The sequence below is a fragment of the Podarcis melisellensis genome (genome assembly GCF_964234715.1).
Source record: "Podarcis melisellensis genome assembly, chromosome: 17".
NCBI classification, from domain to species: domain Eukaryota; kingdom Metazoa; phylum Chordata; class Lepidosauria; order Squamata; family Lacertidae; genus Podarcis; species Podarcis melisellensis.
In genome coordinates, this window is record NC_138534.1 from 32,662,752 (window position 1) to 32,683,424 (window position 20,673).

A 20,673-nucleotide genomic window follows, 5' to 3' on the forward strand; every position below is an offset into this window, starting at 1 on the left:
TGCAGCAGTCTGATTGGTCCTAGAACAATAGGATCCAAAATGCAGCAGTCTGATTGGTCCTAGAACAGCAGTCTGATTGGTTTTAGAACTATGCAGCAGTATGATTGGTCCGCAGGAGCCACCCAATCCAGCTCCAGGTGGGAGTGAATCCACAACCTGATTGGCCTACAGAAGAATCCCGGAATTAGCCAATCATGTGCAGCACATCGTGTAAATAATGTATATAAAGCAGATATTGTGGGGGAACTTCCACTCCTCCTCACCCCTATGAGCTGAATAAAGAGCATGAAATCCACTCTCGACTCTGAGTATATTTCATGGTAAATGGAATCGTACCACTCAAGCACAGTTGCCCACGCAGGCAGAGTGATGAGGACACACAGAGGATTTTGTAGGAAGGAGAGGTTACTTTGAACTGTTGTGTCTCTGCTGCTTGCACAGAAATACACAGCTGAATCTTCCTGCTTTGCAGGGGAAATATTCAGGATCAAGCGATCTGTGCTGGGCATATCAGCTGTGAACCGGTCAGAAACATTGCCTGCAGGCTGTTGCTGGGTATAATAGAAGTGAAAGAGGAGCTGTAGACCTGGCTCGGCACCCTGGCGGTACCAGAACATGACGTTGTGCTGATATTTTTGTTCGCACTCAATCCGTGCAATTTTGTCTTCCTGCAACACCAGGCTCCATGGCTGGGTGATCTCAGCATTTGAGAATCCTGAAAGAGAAAGAGGAAAGTGGAAATTTAAACCTGGGTCTCGGATTAGAATATTAAAAGCTACCTGTAAAGCAGAGAAGAGGATTCTGACAAAGGACTTACTCAATTTTAAGAAGCACATAGCCACACACCAGTTGATCCACATCTCTGAGCTCTTTGCAAGTGTTGAATGTGGCTTTTATGTGACTGTATTATATCGGCTTCCTTCCCTGGCACCAAGAGTCTGGTTCTGTCTATATGAACACAACAAAGCTCTCTTAGAAACAGGAGTTCAGTAGTCCTCCCTGTGCAACCCAAACTGGGGTTGTTAACATGTTTTGTGCAGAATGAGACTCTTAAATTTGTGCAGAGGGATCAAGATATTCCTCTCTCTCACACCCTCACCCAGGGATGACTAGCAGAGATGTTTAATCACAGACTTCGGTCTAGAAATTTGGGTTGGCTCTGAGCAGCTGAAGGAAGCTCCACCTACAAGATAGTCTCACCACATCTCAAAAGGACGCTGTAGTCCAGGAAAGGGGAAGCAAAAACAATCACCTTTCCTTTTAGGCTAGCCTAAAGCTATGTTTTTCCCAGTAGTGATATATGGAAGTGAGAGCTAGACCATAAAGAAGGCTGATCGCCAAAGAATTGATGCTTTTGAATTATGGTGCTGGAGGACACTCTTGAGAGTCCCATGGACTGCAAGAAGATCAAACCTCTCCATTCTGAAGGAAATCAGCCCTGAGTGCTCACTGGAAGGACAGATTCTGAAGCTGAAACTCCAGTACTTTGGCCACCTCATGAGAAGAGAAGACTCCCTGGGAAAGACCCTGATGTTGGGAAAGATGGAGGGCACAAGGAGAATGGGACGCAGAGGACGAGATGGTTGGATAGTGTTCTCGAAGCTACCAGCATGAGTCTGACCAAACTGCAGGAGGCAGTGGAAGACAGGAGTACCTGGTGTGCTCTGGTCCAGGGGGTCACGAAGAGTCGGACATGACTAAACGACTAAACAACAACATGAGGGTTATTTGCATTTTATGTAGTTGTTACAAGATAAGATATATATAAGAATCGTGTGGAGAAACAGAAATGCCTCTCTCCTTAACTCTAAAACTCAAGGGCCTGATGGAATGAATCGGTTGTAGATTGGGGTCAAAGAAAAGAAAAGATTTCTATGCAAGATACGCAAATAACTGTCAGGATGTTATCAGCGGCTCCCAGCTAGTTACCCAGGAAAGTATAAACACAAGGGGAAGTTTATTACTGTCCTTTTTTATTTCAGTCTTTACAGAGAGAGGCTATAGAACCCAGCCGCTTGGATAATGGCATTGTCCTGAGTGAATCTCCACCCCCCTGTCTCTCCCACTTCCTCATTTGTCACTTCTACGGGTGCTGCTACCTGCCCTCTGTCTTTGAGCTCTTTGCTCTCCTACTTTTAAGGCTTGCCAGGTTCTGGGGGGTTAGAATGCTTTCTAAAGACACCATGTCAGCCAGCTTACTGGGAAATGATATATAATGAATTGAAAAAGATGTTTAAAAGAACGTATGTGAAAGAAACAGAAGTCCTGCTTTTGGGGATTATAGGGACAGAACGACCCAAACTGTATAGAAATTTATTCATGTGTCTAACTACAGCGGCAAGAATGTTACTTGCCCAAAAATGGAACGAAGCAGAAGTCCCAGCAAAAGGAGAATGGATACAAAAACTTATGGAATATGCAGAAATGGCGAAACTTACCAGAAAAATAAGAAATCAAGATAACAAACTTTTTATAAAACAATAGAAATGGTTTACTGAATAATTTACAAATAAATTGTAAGCAGATAAGAACATTGGCAGGGTTATTGTAATAACCTGCAGTGTTATAAGTGTATACATTTAAAGGAGATGAATAAATGAGCAAATTAATTTCGATATGCAAAAAATATTAAAAATAAATTTAAGGAACTGCAGAAAGAGGAGGAAGGAAGTCAAGTTTTGAAAATGTTCAAATGATTGTAAAATTATTGAAATGTATGAAATTGAAAATCATAAATAATGCTGCGGGCCATAAGCCCATACCCTCCAACATTTCTCCGATGAAAATAGGGGCATCCTAAGGAAAAGTGGGACATTTCGGGATCAAATCAGAAACAGGATGGCTTCTGTAAATTTAGGACAGTCCCTGGAAAATAGGCACATGTCCATAAGCCCACAGTGGCAGATAGTGCTGCTGTTTCTCATTGTCTTATGAAACAGGACTCTGTAAGTGACTGTGTGTGTGTGTGTGTGTGTGTGTGTGTGTGTTATAGAAGGCAGGAAGGGGAGTGTTAGCCGAGCTGCAGTGTTTATGTGCAGCTGTGAGGCAGAAAGTTCTTGCTGTGCCTTTACTGGCTGCACAAAAATACATGGCTGAATCTGTCGTTTGTTCCGGAGTGATGGACAGGGAAGCATGTGTCACATTTGTCGATTCTATACTGTATTTCTCCATATTCGACTCCATAGACACAGATCCATGTACAGAGTAGCCAATGAGCTCCAGCCGCTTGTCTGCACGGTTACTCTGCTGCCGATACCAAAGGATAGTTGAGTAGGTGCTGTCATCGTGGAAACACTCAATGCTTGTTTTGACCCCTTTCCAGGCAAATTTGAACTGTTCCTTCTGCGTCACGGTGACTCCACTGCAGAAACCTGTAAAAGACCTGAGAAGTGAACAAGGACCCCTAAACAGAAGAGCTAACTCAGCTTTACATGTCCCAGTTTGGCTCCTAACTTTGCTTTTCTGTTACCAAAAGGAAGAAACTGCCCTTTCCCTCAAGTAAATCCCGCCTCATATTTGCACTGAGCGCTTGCATTCAGCAGAGAACGGCCTGTGGAATTTCAAAAGCAGGAAGGGATGAGATAGCAGTGAATGTGAAAAAAATGTTGAAATATACATTTATAAAGAAACCAGAAGCATTTTTATTGGGCATTGTGGGAAGTGACATAAATAGAAAGGAACATAAGCTCTTTTTATATGCAATAACAGCAGCAAGAATATTATTGGCCCCAAAATGGAAGCAAGAAGAGTTACTGATGATTGAAGAATGGAAGATGAAGTTAATGGACTATGCAGAATTAGATAAACTAACAGGAAGGATTCGAAACCGGCGAGACCAGAAATTCACGGAAGACTGGAGTAAATTTACAGACTATTTGAAAAGTAATTGTGAAGAACAGACGACGTTTGCAATAAGTTTTGTGAGGAGTATTATTAGAAGTATTGTAAAAATGGACAAGAGCGAGGAAGATTTGTTAAGAGATGTAAAGGCAATATAAAGTTAAGAAATGCATAAGAAGTGGTTAAAGCGGTGGATCATCAGAGGTGCTGATGGAAGTCTAAAAAGATTGTATAAGTGATAAGTTTTGTGGTACATTTTATAATTTATATGTTAAAATTAATAAAAAATATTATAAAAAAGAGATGCCAATGAATGGCCCATCAGTTTACCCCAGTTCTTTCCCATCAATTCCTTGATGCCCTTCTTTCCAGTCCTCATACATAGAGCCATAGAACTGTAGAGCTGAAAGGGACCCTGAGGGCCATCTAGTCTAACCCCCTTCAATGCCCAAATCTTTAGCCCAACGTGGGGCTCGAACCTGCGACCTTGAGATTAAGGGTCTCGTGCTCTACAGCCTGCACTATCCCCATAATCTCCTCCTCCCCACTAGCATGCCGTCCACCCACCCACCCTTGTGGTGCACTTTATGTTCCCCATAGGAATGAAGCACAACCATTCTTGGGGCAGAAGAAAATTAAGGGATTCCTACAGATCAGCCCAATCACTAAGATCTTCAGTGAAGGTTAAGGTCTAGCGGTGTGGAGACCTGCAGAAATCCATCTTACTGCAACACAGAAAAGGACCTTCCCTCTGGTCATATTATCTGCCTTCAGAGATATGACAAGAGCTGACTCTTAAGTAAATACATTCTGCATTTTTTCTATATATATAAATAATAATAATAATAATAATAATAATAATAATAATAATAATAATAATAATAATAATAATCCTGGCCCTCCTCCTTTCTCATTTCTCTGCCTGTTTCTATTCTCGGTTGAAAATTCCATATTGCTTGCACGGTGCCCTTTTTATCTCATTGCCGATCTCCCCTGTGCAGCTGGGTTCTTCCTTCCTTCCTTCCTTCCTTTCTTCTACAGTTGTGGAAGCCCTTGGACAGGCTTATCCTGCCTGTGAGAGAGATTCTCCTACCTGCCAACAGCTGCAAGCCAACACCCAGCGCTTTCCACCACATGGTCTCTGCTGCAAGAGCAACGTGGAGCAAGGCAGCTGCTGCCTCTGAGCCTCGAAGAAGAGTTGAAGAGGAGGCTCTCTTGAGCGCACCTCACTGGTGGCAGGAACTGGTTCCGAGACCTTTCTGCCAAGGAGGTGGAGCAGCTGGGGACCTGCTGAAAAAGAGAAGCTCATCTCTCTGAAGATAGCATAATCTTAAACTGACAGGTCAATTCAGCGGTAAAAACAACAACCAAGCAGCTAGTCAAATCTGAATGAATTAGCAGCTAGGGATGTCAGAGGAATCCACTATATATTTTCCTATATATGTAATAAACAAACTGAATTTCTTCCCATTCCTAGGTATAACTTTAAAAAAAAAAATGGTTTTCAATATGTTGAAGATTGCTTGTTGTTAAAACAAAAAAAAAAGTGGTGATCTCACATGTTTTGGGTCAGAAACAGTGCTGAACAGTTATCATTTCCCTTGCCTGTGATGGAGTGTGTTATGTCATGAGGCAAACAAGCAATTTCAAACCTAACATAAATGGAACAGTGGGTGTGCTGGGCAGGACACACACAAAAATGAAATCTAAAACCCAAATTCCACAGTGTAAAGTGTTTTGTTTTAATTGGGCATCATCTAGATTTATAGACTGGGCATTAGAAAAATACTACCTTCTCTATTAATCCATTTATCTCTCCAGGTTTACCATATGTGTACAATAATTCAATGGAATGATTGGCGAGTTTCCTAAAAACCACTACTTACTAGACTGAGGTTTTCAATCTTGTCAGAGATGTATATTGATCGCAAACTATTATACCTTGTATTTATTGCAGGTCAGCTCACTGTATCTATTTAGATCGGTCGAGTGTTTTACTTCTGGTGACAGTGCTGGGTTTTTAGGTACATTTACTGACCCCTGAGGGACGCGGGTGGCGCTGTGGGTAAAACCTCAGCACCTAGGGCTTGCCGATCGCATGGTCGGCGGTTCGAATCCCCACGGCGGGGTGAGCTCCCGTCTTCAGTCCCAGCTCCTGCCCACCTAGCAGTTCGAAAGCACCCTTAAGTGCAAGTAGATAAATAGGTACCACTCAGGTGGGAAGGTAAACGGCGTTTCTGTGTGCTGCTCTGGTGCTGGTTCGCCAGAGCACCTTCATCACGCTGACCATGTGACCCGGAAGTGTCTCCGGACAGCGCTGGCCCCCGGCCTCTTAAGTGAGATGGGCGCACAACCCTAGAGTCAGACACGACTGGCCTGTACGGGCAGGGGTACCTTTACTTTTACCTTTACTGACCCCTGAGGAAGACCCTTGTGGGGTGAAGCATGTCTGGTCTTCAACAATAATTTTATCATTGTTGGTCCCGTGAGATCAATGTTTCAGCATCAGGTTATTATATTGTTGCATGTATATAACGATGTCCTCTTGGAAATCTCATCCATTCTTTACGTCTGGTTATATTATGGGGGAGTTTGAAGTTATATAATTTTTAACAGCCACCCATAAATATTATTTTGCTTGCAATCTAATTTGTGGCTCTGCTGGGGCAGGAAACAGAGAGAGGACAAAGGCGGGGGTCCTGAGCTCCTATGCAGCAGCTGATTCTCCTCTGCCCATCACACCTCTAAGGCTTGTCGCCACCCCTACTGGCAAAACCTATTGGTGTTTCGCAACTTTCTGACTAGTTGCAGCACCTTAGCCAGACCTAGCAGAGTACACGCAGAATCCACGGAAGCAATTGGCGACTTGGCTGCAGACAGGATAGACAAAGCAGGAACCAGGAACTTGTAGTTAGGTGTTTATTATATACAGTGGAGTATTTACAGGAACAGAACACGGATCTTTAGCTAGCTCTCTCTTACACGACTCACAACTCCTACACTGACATACAGAACTCTGAACACTGAACTCCTGAACTAACACATTCCAGTTAGTAGGCCATTCATTATCACTCCCTTGAGAGAGTTTGACCAATCAGGGAGCGGTCTCCATGTCTCTGTTATCTCCAGGCAGACTTACTCCTTCAGATTGCCTTCTGGCTGTCTGCCAAACCTTAATTGACTCTGTATGAGTAGCTGCACATACACAGTTTCCCAACAACCCCCACCTTAGCAAGCCATGCTCAGTTCTAATTTCAGAGCCCAGCTGGTCCAACATCAATTAGAACAATCGTCTGCTTTTGCAGCTGAGCGCTGGCCACTGTGGGGTTAGGAATCCTCTGCCACTAGCTAAGTCATCTTCGCTCTCCCCTGCATGCACATCAATGAAGTGAGGTTTTGGTAGGAAGAAGAGGTGACTTTGAAATGCTGTGTCTTTGCTGCTTGCACAGAAATACACGGCTGAATCCTCTGGTTTGGCTGGGGAAATGTTAAGGTGGCATTGCTTTGTTTCACTCTGCTCAGCCTGGAAACGCTCAGAAACGTTGCCTTGATACTGTGGTTGATTTACATAGAAACTAAACAGAAGCTGCAGACCCTGTCCTGGGTCTTGCCGGAACCAAAACATGCTGTTGTGGTCGGTAGTTTGTTCGCATTCCAACCTGGCATTTCTGCCTTCCTGAAGCACCAGACTCCACTGCTGCCTGATCTCTGCATTGGACCATCCTGGGGGGAGAGGGAGAGGGAAGCTTGTGAAGAAACCCTTTAAAACAATGTCTTAAATAAGAATCCTTGAGTGAAGGTCTTACCTACTTCCAAGAGGCAAGCGGCCACACACCAGATGATCCACATCTCTTCCCCTCTGAGCTGTGGGCAAATGTTTGTGGGCAAACATTTTAGAACAGCCACAGCCTCTGCTTCCTTCTCTTGACTCCAGTTTATGTCATCGCAAAGGCGGAGACAGCAATGACTCCCCAGGGCTGCAGTGCAATTCAGTTTATGTCTATTTGAAAGTCCCACTGAGTGAGTTCACTGGGGCTTACTCTGACGCCATCTCCAACACCTCGAATTATTCCATCCACGGTATCTCTGAATTTTTTTTACACATCACCTGGGAAGACAGGTGAACTAATGCCATTGTACTGGAAGAAGGAAAGATCACCAGTGTCAAAGCAATCATCAACTCCGTAGGACTGGTCATGTTGTGCGGATGCCTGATTATCGTCTTCCAAAGCAACTACTCTATTCCGAACTTAAAAATGGAAAGCGTAATGCTGGTGGTCAACAAAAGAGGTTTAAAGTCTCTCTCAAGGCAAATCTAAAAAAGTGTAGTATAAACACCGACAACTGGGAAACACTGACCTACAGGGTTCCAACTTGAACACAGCCTTTACCAAAGGTGTCATGGGTTTTGAAGACACTCAAACTCGGGATGAAAGGGAGAAACTTGCTAAGAGGAAGACACGCTGGGCAAACCCTCACCATGATCAACTCCCGCCCGGAAACCTATGTCCCCACTATGGAAGGACGTGTGGAACCAGAATTGGCCTCCACAGTCACTTACGGACTCACTGTTAAGACTGTGTCTATGGGAGACAATTTTACTTGGCTATAAGTGATTGCCAAAGAAGACTCTCAAGTAGGTTTGTGGCTGCCTACACACTGTACATTTAAAACACAGTTAAAGCGTGCACACACACTCTCACACACATCCTGGGAACTGTAGTTTATGCCCTACAGAGGTACAATTCTCCAGCACCCCCCACAAACTACAGTTCCCAAAATACTTGGGAGGGGAAGGGAGGTGCTTTGAATCTATGGTGTGCATACAGCCTATATCAGATCGCCCCATACTTTTGAATAATCAGGTCAACTTTAATTGTTTCCATTTTATGTGGCAGAGCTGAGAGTTCAGGATGGGCTTATTTGTTTTCTGATAATACTTGTAGGAATCCTCCCTTGGTCCACTTCCCAACGCTGACATCACTGTGGCTTGGAAGGAGGTAAGGTTGATGTAGTGTGAACACACTGGCATGAGCACCAGTTTAGCTGCTGTGCCAACCTTACTCAACCCTGCCAGGACCAGCAATGTCAGTAGTGGAAGGTCATGTAAGCGCCAGGACCTTACCCTGCCTACAGTGCTAGCTGCAACCTAACATGGAAACCCTATGCATAATCCTACTAAATCTAGTTGGTTTAATAGCAGTATTAGGCTAGCAAGATCTTGTGAGATCTTCCTGAAATCTCACAAGATCTCATGAGCTCTGTAAGATCTTGCAAGTTCTCAGTGAGATCTCACCAGATCTCACCAGAATCTGCCACTGTTGCTGCCAGACACTGCTGAACAATCCAGGTAAGGGAGGCTTGGGCGGTGGTGAAATTCTCAGCATGTACGCTGAAAGAAAATTATATGAAAATGATGTACCAGTGGTATTTGACTCCTTGTAAGCTGGCAAAAATGTGTGAGAGAAGTGCCAATATCTGCTGGAAATGTAAGCAAAAGGAAGGTACCTTCTATCATATGTGGTGGAACTGTAAGGTTCTAAAGGCATTCTGGGAAATGATATATGGTATTCCCTGCCCATCTGGCTGGGTTTCCCCAGCCACTCTGGGTGGCTCCCAAAGGTAAAGGTAAAGGTAAAGGTACCCCTGCCCGTACGGGCCAGTCTTGACAGACTCTGGGGTTGTGCGCCCATCTCACTCAAGAGGCCAGGGGCCAGCGCTGTCCGGAGACTCTTCCGGGTCACGTGGCCAGCGTGACATCGCTGCTCTGGCGAGCCAGAGCCGCACACGGAAACGCCGTTTACCTTCCCGCTGGTAAGCGGTCCCTATTTATCTACTTGCACCCGGAGGTGCTTTCGAACTGCTAGGTTGGCAGGCGCTGGGACCGAGCAACGGGAGCGCACCCCGCAGCGGGGATTTGAACCGCCGACCTTTCGATCAGCAAGCCCTAGGCGCTGAGGCTTTAACCCACAGCGCCACCCGCGTCCCATTGGGTGGCTCCCAAACAGAATATTAAAAAACACGATAAAACATCAAACATTAAAAACTTCCCTAAACAGGGTTGCCTTCAGATGTCTTCTAAAAGTCAGATAGTTGTTTATTTCATTGACATCTGATGGGAGGGCGTTCCACAGGGCAGGCGCCACTACCAAGAAAGCCCTCTGCCTGGTTCTCTGTAACCTCACTTCTCGCAGTGAGGTTAAATTAATTCAAAGCAGGCAGGCAGGGCAGAGGTTAAGCACTTCCTCTCTCATCCACTGATTTGTCTATTCAAATACTGCCCAAATTCCCAGCATGAGTGTTATGAGAAAAGCACAAGATCGTGTCTGTGTTGTTCCACCTTCAGACGCTCATGCATATGAAATGTTTTTGTAGGTGGGAAACATTACTTTGAACTGCTGTGTCAATGCTGGTTGCACAGAAATAGATGGCTGAATCCTCTTGTTTCACAGAGGAAATCTTCAGCTGAAGGCGCTGAGTCTCAGGCTGCTTGGCTGCGAACCGTTCAGGAAGACTGCTCTTCTCCAGAAGCTCTCGATACTGGAAATAATAGAGAAACTGCAGACCGCGATTTGCATCCTGCCGGTACCAGAACATATAGTTGTGCGACTCCGTTTGATTGCATTCCAGCTGCGCAGTGTCCCCGTCTCTCAGCACTAAACCCGGTGTCTGGTCGATGCGAGCATTTGAGCTTCCTAGAAGAGAGAAAACTAAGTGTTATAACATTGGGGGGGGGGGAGGGTTTAAACCAGTGTTTTCCAAACTTGGGTCTCCAGCTGTTTTTGGACTACAGCATCCCTAGCTAGCAGGACCGGTGGTCAGGGATGATGGGAATTGTAGTCCAAAAACAACCGAAGACCCAAGTTTGGGAAACCCTGGTTTAAACCAATGTCGCAGGTGAGCTTTATATAAAAAGGGTTCGATGAAGGCTTTACCTATTTCCAAAAGCCAAACGCTCAGAAGGCACCAGCTAATCCACATTTCTTCTCTAACGCAGCCACTAGACTTTCGGCAAGTTTCATGTGGCTGTGATACTCTACGCTTCCTTCTGTGGTTCCGTCACACTGACTCCCCTCCTGACATCACAAAGTCAAAGGAAGCAAAAAAAAATTTTCTTTCCAGTAGCACCTTAAAGACCAACTAAGTTAGTTCTTGGTATGAGCTTTCGTGTGCATGCACACTTCTTCAGATACACTGAAACAGAAGTTTCCAGACCCTTCTATATAGTGAGAAGGTGGGGAGGGGTATTACTCAGAAGGGTGGTGGGAATGGGTGATTGGCAGATAGCTGTGATGAGCCTGTTGACAACTCTTAACGACTGCAATAGGTCTTACAGGAAAAAGCAAGGGGTGTAACTGAATCAAAGGAAGCAGATACTGCTGGCTTTTCTGCTCTAGTTTAGGGGCACGAAATCTGTGGGCTGTGAGCTGTTTCTGGACTCCCATGAATAGCACTACTGCCTGGGGCTGACTGGAGTTGAAGTGCAACAACAAAAGTCCCCTTCCCTGTATATGATGCAATAAACCAACATACATTTTAACCTGACGCATCAATGTGCTCCAATTTTAATTGGTGGGACTGAGAGTTTAGGGCATGCTTGTTTGTGTCCAGAGGATATTCACAACACAATCTTGTTTATGCCCTGGAAGCAGCTCACACTGAATAACAGAATTTTTGTATTTATTGTCCAATGTTCCTGCTTTTTTAATATGCTTTCCACGATTAAATTCTTTCATGCTACTTCGTCTTCTTTTTGCCCAGGAATATTCTATAACATGACAAGCCACAAATGTTTATATCACTTGTTATATTCTGGCAGGGATGTAACTCTGTATAGACAAAGAGAGAGTTGTTTAGGCAATCTCAGTGCTGTTTTTCTAAAAAAAGAGGTGCTGGAACTCACCGTGAACACCTCCCTTGTTCTCTTTTAATGGCAATGGCGCCACTTGAGAGGCGCTGGAACTGAGTTCCGGAGAGTTCCGGCTGAAAAAAAAAAGCCCTGGGCAATCTGATGGTATCAAAGTATCTCCACCTACATATCTCTAAATATGTGAGATAAATTGAATGCCAGTGTGAATCTTAGTTACTTGCTGTTTTCCCCCCTTAAAAGTCACCTCCCAGCTGGATCAGAATAAGGCTCTCATGGTTGTGTTCTGAAAACTATGGCAGCCTTCTCAGAATGCTTCCAGAGCATGTGTGGAGGGCCCTTTCCTTGTGAAAGGAACTAATTTCTGGTTTCTTTTTAAATGAAGCTGTAAAACACCCTTTGCCAAACAATTGCACTGGCTGGGGCTGATGGGAGTGCTAGTCCAAAACATTTTGCCCAGGCATTTTTGTTGGGGATTGTAGGGAAAGACCTGCCAAAAAAGTTGAAAAACATCTTCATCTATGCAACAACGGCCACAAGAGTTCTGGTAGCACAAGGATGGAAGTCTGAAGAGACCCCAACTAAAGAATCATGGCAAGAAAAATTGATGGACTATGCAGAACTGGCAAAACTGACATATAAGCTACGGGACAAGGATAACTGTGACTTTAAGGATGAATGGGAACCTTTTACAAAGTATCTGAAGACGCAACAAAGCGAACTGGATTCCTTGGCAGGTTTTGAATAAACATTCACAATTTTTTTTATTGATAATAATCAGCTAAATAGTTAGAGGATCTATCCAACTTTGTAACATGCAGAAAACAGCATTATTAGAGAAACCAAAGACTGGAACTGAGGGAAGTCGGGGGGTGGGGTTCTGTGTGGGAGGGGGGAGGGAGGAAAAATGGGGGGGGGACAAGGTTGATATGTTTTTGGATAATATGTCTTGTTATAACTTTGAATAAAAAAAACTATAAAAAAAAACATTTTGCCCAGTTAGCAAAAACTGATTAAAAGGAATAGTTGCCTCAAAGCATCATCCTATAAAATATATTTTACGCACTTATTTAATTTCTAGACCACCCTTCATCCGAAGATCACAGGGCGGCTTGGAACATAAAAACACAAAAAAACCATACCGTAATAACAAATGAAAACAATAACCTCCACACTCAATTTAAAAGGCTATAGATCAGCACAATCAGACACCTTCATCTTCCCCAGATGCAACAAAACATGTCTCTCCCCTATCGGTCTCTACGGCAGGCACTGTAACTCTCCAATGGTTTGACTTCACCCCTGAAAGGCATACTCTTCCATTGTCACCCAAGACAAAAGGATGCCTGACAACCAACCAACCAACCAACCAACCAACCAACCAACCAACCAGAGATTGACTAATTAGCCAAGAGCCTGGGATATTTATTGTTTCATTTAAAATAGAAGGAGAGAAATGCATCACCGGCAACTCAAGGGTTCAGCAGCCCTCAATGGACCCTGTGATGTAATTCTGAAATGATAAGGCAGGGATTGGTGGCCCGCCATCCGACTACAGTCCCCAGCCAACCTGGTCATTATTCAGAGATGATGGGAACTGTAACAACATCAAGGTGACCCTGGCCCAGGGTCTGCAGTGATGAATGGAGTTCCTCTCCCATCAGTCAGAATGAAACGGTGGCAGCACACTTTACGCCGGGTGGAATTCCCCAGTCAGAGCAAAACTCCTTTCGAACAGCAGCCCACCCCTTCTAAGGCCTAGTTCTCAAAGACAACAGGTGTCACGTTGCTAAACACAGACAGGGCAGGCAGTTATTGCACACCGCAGGAAGAGCTCCCGACTACTGTGTATCTGCTGCTAGCACACAAATACACGGCTGTATCGCTTGCTTCGACTGAGGAGATGTTCAAGCAAAAGACTTTATTGTCCAGCCGACGAGCCCTCAGTCTGTCCGACTTGATCTCGTTGGTCTCCATGGCATTTTCAATGGAGTAATAGAGAAGCTGAAGGCCCATCCCTTGCTTGTACCAATACATGTTATCGTGTCCATAGGTTTGACTGCATTCCAGCTGGGCTATTCCGCCCTCCTTCACCATCAAACTTGGCGCCTGGTGGATCTCTTTGCCTGCAAGCCCTTGGCAGGAGAAAAAGATGCACTCAATGAAATTGCTCGGATAATCGTATTCATTTTTCTATTTCTACGCTTATCTGTGCTACAAATGCACACGGGTCGCATGATTTGTATGCCACGCTAACTGTCCTGGGACTCGCCCTACCCCAGCATCTGGGGGACTGGGGAGGGGGCTGATGATCCTCTGTGACTGCTAGCTCCTCCATCCCTCACAGAACTGGGAGGTGGGCAGTATGAAGATGGTTTGCCTGTACAGTGGTACCTCAGGTTACATACACTTCAGGTTACATACACTTCAGGTTACAGACTCCGCTAACCCAGAAATAGTGCTTCAGGTTAAGCACTTTGCTTCAGGATGAAAACAGAAATGGTGCTCTGGTGGCGCGGCGGCAACAGGAGGCCCCATTAGCTAAAGAACACGATTTCTGTTCTCATCCTGAAGCAAAGTTCTTAACCTGAAGCACTATTTCTGGGTTAGCGGAGTCTGTAACCTGAAGCGTATGTAACCTGAAGCGTATGTAACCTGAGGTACCACTGTAATAATATTATTATATATTATTTATGTACTGACCTTCATCCATGAGTCACAGGGTGGTTTTCAACAAAGAAACCCATAATAACAACAGAAACCCATAACAACAACAACACACACACAGAATTAAAGACCTCCTGCTAGTGTCTGGAACAGTCTTCCTCAAACTGGTGCCCTCCAGTTGTTTCGGACTACAAATCCTATCATAAAATTGTAGGGTTGGAAGAGACCATGAGGCTTATCTCATCCAATTCCCTTGCAATTCAGGAATTTTTGGCCCAACGTAGGGCTCCAACCCATGATCCTGAGATTAAGAGTCTCATGCTCTGCTGACTGAGCTTTCTGAAGAGCCATCAGTCATGCCAGCCAGGATTGAAGGGAATTGTAATCCAGCAATAATACATGGATGCCACCAGGTTGACGAAGCAAGTCCACAGCAAGAGGTGTCTGCCCAGAAGCTTCGATTCTCCAACTTGCCCTCCTCGTTCTTTCCTCCTCGGTTTGTATCAACCTGAGGGAAATTGTAAGAACATTTTAATTCCAACAGAATATTTTAGGGTTTCTTGACTGGTCGTTTCCTCCCAGCTACGAACGCACCTGCAGCCAAGAGAGAAACAGCCACACACCACACGGTCTGGACCTTCATCTCGGAGCGTTTGCTGTTTCTCAACCATCTCCTTGCAGAAATATGGCGTAGGCTCAACTGCTCCCCCTTGAGGATGGAAGACTCCCTTGAATGGCCAAGTTCGAAAGGTGAAGCACACATTTAAATGGATTTCCTGCATTTCATGAAATTTATAACACTGCTGGATTTTTTTTTAAAGGGAAACAACAACAACATGAAAAGCAGTTTACAAAAATGCATTGCACCCCTCATTAAAAAGATATATTGAAAACATGGACACAGAGCATTTTTTTAAGCTGACCCAGAGATGGTAGGGGAACAATTAGGATCAGAGACATCATGCTTCCCTCCCTAAAATGGGCAGAAGCTTTCTGGGCTTTGGGAAGGAGGCACCGGAATTTAATACTTTAAGGTCCTAAATTAAAGAAGAATGGCAACTTAAGCTGACAGAATATGCGCATAGAATAAGAGAACATACATTTACAGAAGATTGGAAAACGTTTATTGAATACATGGGGGGAACTGTATACACTTGAAAAGGTTGGCAGCATTAAGATAAATTCAACAGTTTAAATAAGTTTTGATGGATGCAATAATGGAATACTGAATGGTTTAGTTTTTGTAAAATATGCAGGGATTTATGATATGCAAAATGAACTATGGAAACAGAAGAGGGGAAGTCGTTGAAATTTTAAGGATGTTTAAATGAGTATTTAAAATTGTAAAGCAGAAAAATGTAATAAAATATATATATAATACTTTCAGGCTCCAATTTACTGGGAACCAGTGCTCCCCCCCCCCGGGGGGGTACTCAAGGGTACGCAGTAGCGGCACATCTTTTTGTTGTTAAAAAGTGTGGCACTTACTGTAACAACTTCATGGTGAGTACCGGCACCTCTTTTTCTAGAAAAAAAAAGCACTGGCAGGAACATTTAGGGGACTAGCCCTGCCGCCTAGTCCAGTGACTGCTTGCCACTGAGCAGAACATACAACTATCTGACTTTTGGAAGACATCTGAAGGCAGCCCTGTTTAGGGAAGTTTTTAATGTTTGGTGTTTTATTATATTTTTAATATTTTGTTGGAAGCCGCCCAGAGTGGCTGGGGAAGCCGAATCAGATGGGTGGGGCATGTATGTATGTATGTATGTATGTATGGTAAAGGTAAAGGGACCCCTGACCATTAGGTCCAGTCGTGACCGACTCTGGGGTTGTGGCGCTCTTCTCGCTTCACTGGCCGAGGGAGCCAGTGTACAGCTTTCGGGTCATGTGGCCAGCAGGACTAAGCCACTTTTGGCGAACCAGAGCAGCATACGGAAACACCGTTTACCTTCCTGCCAGAGCGGTACCTATTTATCTACTTGGACTTTGACGTGCTTTTGAACTGCTAGGTTGGCAGGAGCAGGGACCGAACAACGGGAGCTCACCCCGTCACAGGGATTCGAACCGCCGACCTCCTGATCGGCAAGTCCTAGGCTCTGTGGTTTAACCCACAGCGCCACCCATGTCCCATGTATGTATGTATGTATGTATGCATGTATGTATACATTTGTTTGTTTGTTTTTAGGTTTCTGGGGAGCTAAGCTGGCTGTTCCTCCTCAGCTTGTCTGGGACAAGGTTCTGTCATCACGCTGCATGTTAAGCAACTTCTCAAACGCAATTTGGGGGACATACAACTGAAGTTCTGAGCGAACTGTGGTTAGAGAACACTGGGTGATCGTTGCAGACATGCCATCAGCAACGGCAGTGGCAGCTGTTTCCTGCCCTCCTCAGAACATGAAGGTGACTGGTTATAGTTTGTGTGTGTTTATGGCCTAGGTGGGAGTGTGGGCAGAGCTGCGATGTTCATGTGCAGCTGTGACGCAGAGAACTCTCGCTGTGCTTTTACTAGCTGCACAGAAATACACTGCTGTGTCTTCAGCTTGTCCCCTAGGGATGGACAAGGAAGCACGAGTCACTTCCGGTCTGTCTATGCTGTATTGGGTCATCTCCATCTCTGGGTCATTTCCATGTATAGAAAATCCAATGAGTTGCAGCTGCTTCTGCACACTGTTGCTCTTCTGCCGGTACCAAAAAACAGATAAGTAGGACGAGTCATCATGCTTGCAGTCTATGATTGTTTTGCTCCCTTCCCGGATGATTTGGAAGCGATCCTCCTGTATCACATTGATCCCACTGCAGAGACCTGCAAAACACCAGAGAAATGAAGAAGGGCCCATAATAAGAGAACGCGCATGTCTATATTTCCCCCCTTGCTTTCCCGTTGTTTTTGTTTTCTTCTTCGTTCTTTAGTTCCATCCAACTTTTGTGCTAACTACTTGCTTATACTTCATCAGAAGAAGGTTGTGGTGAAGGTTCCATCCCATAATCCCAGCTCTTCCCAGTCCACTCCCTTACCCCTTTCTTTCTAGTTCTCCTACGCACCCCCTCCTCAAAATTTTCCACTTCACATTGCACTGCTGAGCTTCTCTTCTTCGGGAAAGACACAGAGTGAACCTAGAGACCAGATTGGTGGTGAACTCCCTTTCCCTGGTACCCTGGCCATTAGGAATCAAGCCTTCACCAGGCTTTTCTATGTCTGAAGTATGAACCTCCTCTTCTCCCAAGGCAGATAACTTATTTTTTGTGCTTCTCCTTCTCATTTATCAAATCTCTCCCAGTATTCTCTCTCCTCCTAATTTCTCTTCCCTGTCGCAATTTCCATATTGCTTGTAGGATGCATTTTTTCTATCTCATTGCTAACCACCTTGGCAGATCTCTCCTGAAAGGGTTATTCTATGCAGCTGGTTTCTATTCACCCTGCCTTTTGCAAATATGGAGGCCCTTAGATACATCCTGCCTGTGAGAGAGAGATCCCTACCTGTCAACAGCTGCAGGCCAACAGAGACACCCAGCACCGACCACCACATGGTGTCTGTTGCAAGAGAAATGCAGAGGAAGACATCTGTTGCCTCCTCAGTGCTGGAGTGGAGTTCCGTTGAAGAAGAGGCTCACTTGAGCACCTCATTGGCCCTGATTCTGAGACCGTCCAGCCAATGAGGTGAAGCAGCTGGGAACCTACAGAGAAAGAGGAGCTCATCTCTCTGCTAGGGGCATATAATCTCAAACTGATGTTAGCTGACACCTGAATGAGTTAGCAATCCTATATTTTTTAAAAAAGTTTTTATTATTAAAATAATTCAGCATTGATACACATATTGCGAATATACAAGTATACAAACATACATTTCATACAATCCTTTAAAATGTTCAAATATACCTACACTCAATCCCACAGATAATTCCTTTTCCCAAGACCATCCACCACCTCTCACCCCACCTTTGTGTTAGACTTCCAATCTACTCAATTGCAATTTCTTTCCACTTCTATTGCTTTCTTTCACACACCTTTAACCTAATCTCATGCTTCTTTTTCTATTACACATTGTTATCCATCTTATTTCGTATTTTAGTATTTAAAACGGAACTTGTTTATTCTAATAGAAGTCCTGATTTTTCAATATGGTTTTGCAAGTATCCTTTAAACACCTTTCAGTCCCTGTCTATCTTCTCTTTTGAGATCCTTCCAATTTCTCCCATTGTTTTGGATATATTGTAATACTCCAATAATTTGGCATGCCACTCTATTTTTGTCGGTACAATACCACTTTTCCAATTTTTCGCAATCCTATTTTTATTATGTTTCCTGAGTTACCCATACTGCATCTCAACTTGCAACCCTTTCTTGGCTCATATTCCAAGAAAACTTTACCCACATCTTGTTCTGTGAGCCTTGTTCTGTGTTCTTCAGTACAAGGTGTGTTCTCCATTTTTTCTCTTCTATATGCATTCTGAGTCTACTGGTGGTTTACACATACAAGTTGTTTTATGACTTTAGGGAAGCACATATCTCCCTCCAGGTAATAAGAGATTTATGGGAACAACTGTTTTAATTCTCACTTTGGATTCTGTGTAACAGATAGAGAAATTGGCTCTACAGTAAATTTAAGTTAAATCCAAATACAGCCGTACCTTGGAAGTCGAACGGAATCCATTCCCTAAGTCTGTTTGACTTCCAAAATGTTCGGAAACATAAGAAGCCAATAGAAGGCGCAGAAGCCCCATTGGACATTCGGGTTTCAAAGAACATTTGCAAACCGGAACACTCACTTCCGGGTTTGCGGCATTTGGGAGACAAAACATCCAAGTACCAAGGCGTTTGGGATCTAAGGAACGACTGTACTCCAAAGTGATTGGGTTTTTCATCTGTTAAGAACGTGAGCCTCATATATGCAGAATTGTGCTTGAAGCTCAACAGAGACTTCACCGAACTGCTAAATTTGTCAAGATTTCAGTGTTTGTACCTAGGTTTGGAGTATTTGCTAGACAACCATACCATCCCCAAATAAAACAAATGCAATTTTTAGTAATAAAAACAAAACATATAATTCATTCAGAGTACAACTTGGGCAATAGACATTGGCAGGATCTCAAAGTCGGACAGAAGCAGAAACTGTAGACGAGAGAAAAACGTTAACCCTTTTGCTTCTCTGATCTGAGATTGGCAGTACATGCTGAGCTCTGTATTCTAGTATAGAGCAGGGGTTCATAGGAGAGACCTTCACTCATATCGTGACTCTATCTTGAAGCACACTGAGTGATCTTGCTTCGGCGGTCACTAGCCCACACACCTGAGCAACTTCAAAAAATGAGGAAAACCAGGAACACCACGCAAAACTGCTTAGAAGAATGGTAATGAATAAAATACAACTGTTTCCCATTGCAGTTCTCCTTTCACTTAAAGAAAAATTCAGTGAGTCAGCTGTAGCCAGTATCTCTGGCTCCAGTTCTCCATATTTCTGGTTGCACACGGTGAGGGAGCAGTAAAAACGCTCCCCTTTGTTGTCTTCCATCTTTCTTTCTTCCCCAAAGCCTCAGCAAGGCGCTGTCTTTTGTCATCCCTGCTGCTCATCTTGCTTAGAAAAAGAGAAAGACATAGTCAGGAGAGAGAAGACATATTTCTGCCCCTAGTAACATGTGAATGATGAGGTTGGTAAGAAAACAGACGAATGGGACAAACAAGGGGAGTGAATGTGAGCAAATGACATTGGCAAGTACAGTGGTACCTCAGGTTAAGAACTTAATTCGTTCTGGAGGTCTGTTCTTAACCTGAAACTGTTCTTAACCTGAGGTACCACTTTAGCTAATGGGGCCTCCCGCTGCCGCTGCCACACAATTTCTGTTCTCATCCTGAAGCAAAGTTCTTAACCAGAGGTACGATTTATGGGTTAGTGGAGTCTGTAACGTGAAGCGTCTGTAACCCGAGGTACTACTGTTCTTGGCCTGAGGTTGGGGTCCGAAAACCAGAGGACTGAGTCAACCAAGGGCTTCATAGCAGAAGCATAGCAGGATTCGAAGAAATACAGTTTGCAATCTGGAGCAAAATTCCGGAGCGATGCTCTGGACAAATGCCTCTTTATTCAGAGCACAACTTCAAACATATTTCTGAAGGAAATTTCCTAAGGCCAATATAAAATTAATATCAAATCTCAATCCCACACTATTACATATCAGAGATACCTGGTGGGGAGGAATTTAAAACATCTGGACTCTCAAATAGGAGTTAAGATTAAGGAAGGTTACCATCTATATTTTGTGAATTTATGATTACATACCATCCAACATTTCTCTGATGAAAGTA

At 44.1% G+C, this 20,673-nt stretch overlaps 1 long non-coding RNA gene and 2 gene segments (V, D, J or C); all 3 read right to left on the minus strand.

Annotated features, from left to right (window-relative positions):
- The window catches only part of LOC309360131 (T-cell receptor beta-2 chain C region-like), a 53,033-nt gene extending 47,967 nt beyond the window's left edge, over positions 1-5,066 (minus strand). The window contains exons 1-2 of the C gene segment in view: positions 4,934-5,066; positions 3,081-3,371 (exon numbers count right to left, since the gene is read on the minus strand).
- A 1,594-nt stretch (positions 5,067-6,660) lies between these two features.
- On the minus strand, positions 6,661-8,640 carry LOC309359704. The gene is made up of 3 exons (XR_014163912.1): positions 8,534-8,640; positions 7,647-8,492; positions 6,661-7,563 (listed from the first exon to the last, which is right to left on the minus strand). It is a non-coding gene; the product is annotated as an uncharacterized lncRNA (long non-coding RNA).
- A 4,098-nt stretch (positions 8,641-12,738) lies between these two features.
- Positions 12,739-15,116, minus strand: LOC309359702 (T cell receptor beta variable 6-1-like). The segment is given in 2 exons: positions 14,969-15,116; positions 12,739-13,842 (listed from the first exon to the last, which is right to left on the minus strand).
- Positions 15,117-20,673: the final 5,557 nt, after the last annotated feature.